Genomic DNA, 6000 nt, shown 5'->3' with positions numbered 1-6000 from the left:
TTCAACTTGTTCAAGTGTTTTCGTTTTTAGAATTTGAAGTCTCAATAGTATTGTTACATACTAGCAAAAAACATGGAAATATGTTGTAAAAAAAATCTGTCTTGGCTTACTAAATATATAAAACTTTGGAAATGAATATTTGGTCTAGAGATACGCAAATTAGATAAAAACTAAATTAATAAAAAAGAGAAGTCTTTTTTTTATTAAATTAAATACTAAGTACCTTATCAGATCAAAAACAAGGTGTGTGGCAAATAGTATTGGTATTCTTTCCATATACATTTTAGAATTCAATAGCTTATCCAATTGTTTCAGGTTATGAGAAAGTAAAAACATATTGGAAAGATATTAAAATGCCATAATATATGTGTAACATATATATTATGAGTTGAAAACATAATTGGCTTATTGATATATATCTATGATAATAATATTTTTATGGTAGAAAGGAAATTCCCTATTCATACCTTAGAAAATGCTAATTGTTTCTAAAATATCATGCTATGTCACTTTTGTCTATTAAAAAGTGACATTTCTTTGACAGTCGCATAATTATAATTATATTTTATGTTTTGCTAATTAATATTGTGCAAAATTAAGGTCCAATTTGCAAGTTCATTGTTCTTCACTGCATTTTATTAGTGATTTTAAAAAGTTAAATTTGAAAATAATTCTACGGTAACTACTACATTTAATAATAAATTTACTCCATAGATGTGATATGTAGACATTTCACGCGATTAATATATTTCTTAGAAAAAGACAGCTGAATACCGGATGTTAGTTGTTTCCCTTTGAAATAACCAAAGAAGAAATGGCTTCATGTAAACTTTATCAAAAATTATATTATTTGATTAAATAAATCTGTATCTTTAGTTCTGTGTGCTCTTTATGTCTGCATTAAAATGACGAAAATATTTTATAAATGCGCATTGTTGCTTCACCCTTGATTTTTTAATTCACCTTTTATTCACTAAATATTTCTTCAAAAATGAACTCCCTCCGTTAGATCAGTAATGAAAATTTGGAATGTGAACGATCCTCAGGACTTATGATTACAATATGATTTCAAGTATGACTGACGTTTTCCTTGCTAATTGTAGGGAAAAATTTTTTTACACATTGAATTGACTACAGATTTTTCCATTTGCACATTCATCATGAGGATTACACAACTTGTGTGACCGGGCGACAGAGGATGTTTACTCCTCTATGGAACCTGATCCCATTTTTTTTTTGTTTTTAGAGCTCCATGGTTGCCCTGCTCCAGATTTGCATCATTTCAATGGACTTTTTGTCTTGATTATGATTTGCTATCTCTATATTTCATAGAAGCAAATGGCGATTTACAATGTATTATCTAAGTGTAAAGTGCAGAACAAAATGAAAAGAAACAAAGAATAATAATTTTCCTCCTTTTGAAATTTATTAATTTAAACCAAAACCGATTTAATTGATTTAATGCTGAAAATAAGGAAGTATTTTGAAATTCAATGAATCCGAGAAATGTTCAAATATTGCATTTTGTACTTTGCTAACAAAAGCATACATACATTTAATAATCTGTCGTCACGAAGCTACCCAGAAATAGCAAACATTTCATAAACATGATCTTTCACAGCATCAACTTTTGCAAAATTTATCATAAATAATGCGTACAAAATTTAAAGTGGATTCATAAGAACTACATGTAGCTAGGACGAAAGATTGCTGGATTTTCAGAAAGACACAAATTTGGGAAATTCGATTTCATTGAAAATAAAAATATGCAAAATAGATTCAACAAAATCCTTCTTTGGGTTAAGAAATTGCCATATTTATTTTAATAGGGGTCTATGGTTCATGGTTTGAATTTTTAACTTCAAATTTTTTTGCTTGTATGAAGAGCTGTATTCTTTTTTGTTTTTTCCCCTAAATAATTGTTACTGCAGTTTTTTAAGTCATTGACTCTTTTACATCAACAAACATTTCCTTATTTAATTTCTCATTCTTATGAGCATTTGATCTAATATGACAGTTAACGATGATTAATTGCAAAATCAGTATATACAAAAACTAACTCTAATGAAAATGTGTATTAATTAAGTTTTTGATTTATAGATTAGTAATTTGAATGATAAATGTAATAAGAGATCTCATAGCATTGCCTAGAAGAAGCAAGACAGGAACGAGTTAAAAATATAATTTTAAAAGTCACTTTTGTTATTATGTAATAATGAATTTGGAATATGGGACTAATAATGTAAAATATCATGAATGGAGTTTATCAGTTTCTTTTTCTTAATTTTCTTGTCAGTTTAACATTGTATCCTGTTATAGAGCAAACATGCATCGTCATAGAACATTAGGTTTGTGACAGCTATTAAAAACTTTTGACAAAAATGATTACACGGTCTAATGGATTCTGTCATTAGAAAGAATAAAAAAAACACAAAATGCATTCACAATTATTTCAAATAGGTTATTAACAATTAAGATTAAATAATCTATCTAAAACATTAATAGCATGAAAAATTGATGTGTTGATTTTTTTTCCAAAAAGTGGAAATCATCCTTATTTCAAATGCTAAGATGAAGTGACGGATCACATGTATACATGTATAAATTGCAAATGCAAGTATAAGAAATAAAAACGATATTAGTGCGTTTCAAAGATGATTTTAAAAAAAGGATTTCCCATCCTTTATAAGTCAAAGCAAGAGATTTACTCTAAAAAAAGTAATTAAAAGAATCAATCTTACTAAGTCATACGTCTCTAATTAAAAACTTGATTGAAAGTGACATGAACTGGTAATGAATATAAACCACATCCAATCATATCAGTTCACGTCTAGAATTGTTCAAAACCACTTTGAAATTAATTTAACAGTCGACATCCTGTATTTTAACACGGAAATGTGTTTGAAAAAAATTCTATGATCTGGCAAAATTGTCAAAATTAGCAAATAAAAAGCTGGCTTTAACAACTTTAGTGTGGAATACAATTCGGTCTTTTCTTCCATTCTTAAAGAATTTGTACTTTTTATTTTATTAACAATGTTGATGCCATGTTAAAACTTTTTTTATTGTGTTTAATCTTTTGTGAAATTCTATTTGAAATTTGTCCCTTTAGTTAGAAGAACCCTTTGTTTAATTAAATGGATGACTTTTCTGACAAAAAATAACAATGCCGAAACCAGACACATTTGATAAGATTTATGTTCAAATGGTTTGTATTTTTAATGAAGGGAAAGAAAGGTTCATGTAGAAATGAAATTTATTTTTTTAAAAAAATACCAATATTTTAGGTAAAGAAAGAAATTTATAAGTTGGAGCAACATGTCAGAAATATATACCAGGAGCAGAGTAAACAAGAACCTCTTTAACATCGGAAGTACGATCAATGAAGAAGGTAACACCCGCTGTTTGCTATTGTTTTTCATCTTAAATGGAAAACAACGTTTAAAATCCAGTTAACAATTAAGTGTTTAATAATGAAAACAAAGACTGAAAAACTGTTAGCATTTGAGTAAATGATTTGAATGATCATTGTTTTATATTTTGCAAAATGATTACTTTAAACGAATATTGATGACACTGATATTCTTTCTTTAAACAATTTGTTGTCAACTCGTCAATAACTTACCTTGTCTTAAAAACATTTTATGTTCTACGTATGAACAATTTCTAAAACGAAGAAAATTATTGACAAATAAGTTGATGAAACAAGAATATCAGCAGTCTCGTTTAAAGTCATCATTTTGCAAATTATATGGTTGATACAATGACCTTGTCAGCATATACAATTTATCATTGAGTCAAAGGCTGACTGACGTTTTTCATACTAATTGTTAATCCATTATTTATACACTGAATTGACGACGGATTTTTTCGTTATTTCCCGATCACGACAAGGAGCACACGCCGGGTGTGACCATGCGAACAAATGCCATCCTCCGTGGCACCTATCATAGAAATTGAAAATGTTTTTGAGGTCCGTGTTTGCTCTGCGCCTGTTTTGTATTGTGTTATGGACTTTGATATTGAATACTGTTCGTTATTTCCATATCCTTCACGTAGGTCATGCTCTTTCGTATCGAATCAATTGACATATATATAAACCCTAGGAGATATAAAACTCATAATTTATGTAGATAATAACAGTAAGTAATGAAAGTTGGCGATTGAAAAATTGTAGTCATCACGTTGATCATAAGGCTTTGCTGTTTGTTAGCTATACACTTTTTATTTCATTAAAATAACCAAATATGAAACAGATGTGTCACACTCTGTAGGATCTTTTACTACCAGTTTACTAGGACACATTGTGTCAACAAATGAATGAAAATAATTATTGTAGCACAGAAAAAAAATCATTTATTTGTGAAGTATATGTAAGATTTTTATCAAATACGTTTTAATCAAAATTAAGACAAATTTGTACGAGAAATAGCGTTTTGAAAGAATTATATAAATTGATATAATTCTTAAGAATTTCTTTACGGAATGGCAACATCTTTCATCAATATTGAAAATATCGAGTTTTATAAAGTACGTTTTGAAAGTATTTTACAGAAGATTTATTTCAAGAGATCATCGTTATACATCAGAACATCATAAACGTTGTTAAAGTTTACAAAGTTTCATGCAGAAGGACTAAATTCTGCATTTGAATTTAGGATAAGATAGTTATTGTGATGAGGTTATGGTGCATTATATAAGCATTTGTTCTAATTAGTATAGAGAAATAGATAATATTAAGATATAATTTTATATATCAATACAAAAGTTTTTTTTAAATTATATTGATTGATAATAATTATCAATACATCGGTTGTACTAAAAATATAAGAGGAAAGATCTTTTAATAATATGCCTGTATCGACATAATAAATCTGGATTTCGTTTATAAAATAATCCTTTTTTTTTCTATGGAACATTTGATTGTCTCGCCTTGCCCACCATAAAAAGAGAGTGTTAGTGTTGTCAAAAATTAATAAAGGAGAAGTAACCCACAGTAAATTAATTTTTTTTATTAGTGTGAATATAACCATTTGCTAATCTAACAATGGAGATATAAGTAAATTTGTGGAAGTTACAGGACAAAAGTAATTGTGTATTTTATAATTAAAGGGCACTAGTTACATAAAATAACATGTCATTATTTAATCAGTGGAATAAAGTGATTAATAAAAAGTCACCTTTGTAAGTCAAAATCTTTTTGTCCAAGAAATAGGGGTAAAACTGTCACTCTTATCAGGATGTATGCGATTAGAAGCATAATTTTTCTCTCAGATCAATTCCTCTTTTTTCTATTTTCTTATTATTTTATTTTGAAATTTTTCGTTTGAACTGTGTGACACATGTATCATTTATATTCCCTTATCTTGGAAATGCTAATCCTTGATGAAGAGCAAAGCATCTTCTTTTTTAGATTAATTATATTAACATACTTGTAAAATGAGGAAAATGATCAATTCAACTAAGAAATAAATTTGCTCCTCTCGGAAATACATAGTAAGGCGTTGTTTTACTAACCGATAATTCGTCAAAATGTTCAAAACAATTCATCAAATAAATTAAGCATACGTATATATAACGACCCAAATCAATCTCTAGAAGCCAATTATTACGTCAAATTTCGTGTATGAATTAATTGAAATGACATTTGATTACAGTAGCGAACAGGGAGATCTTTTTATCGGTGATAAGTTGAATGAATTACGTTAAAACATATGCTATATGCATTTTCGCCCACTTTTATTTTTAAAAGGCAAGTTTTATTTTTTTTTTTTCGTAACCATCGGTCTTCTGCTCTTGTCGCAAATCATTTAATGAAAGCATTATTTACACAGTGTATATTTAATTTTAAAAAAATCTTGGGTAGAATATTATTTTTATCATCATATATGATGATTCCCTTTGTAATATTTTAATAAATATAACCCATCAATACGTCGTACCAATTTTTCGGCATTGTTTTTATATACTTCATTCAAATACGAAATGTTCCATCTACCT

This window comes from Saccostrea cucullata, unplaced genomic scaffold, assembly GCF_032062105.1.
Source record: "Saccostrea cucullata isolate Sc308-1 unplaced genomic scaffold, CSIRO_AGI_Scuc_v1 ctg162, whole genome shotgun sequence".
Lineage (NCBI taxonomy): Eukaryota > Metazoa > Mollusca > Bivalvia > Ostreida > Ostreidae > Saccostrea > Saccostrea cuccullata.
Note: the sequence above shows the minus strand (reverse complement) of the source record.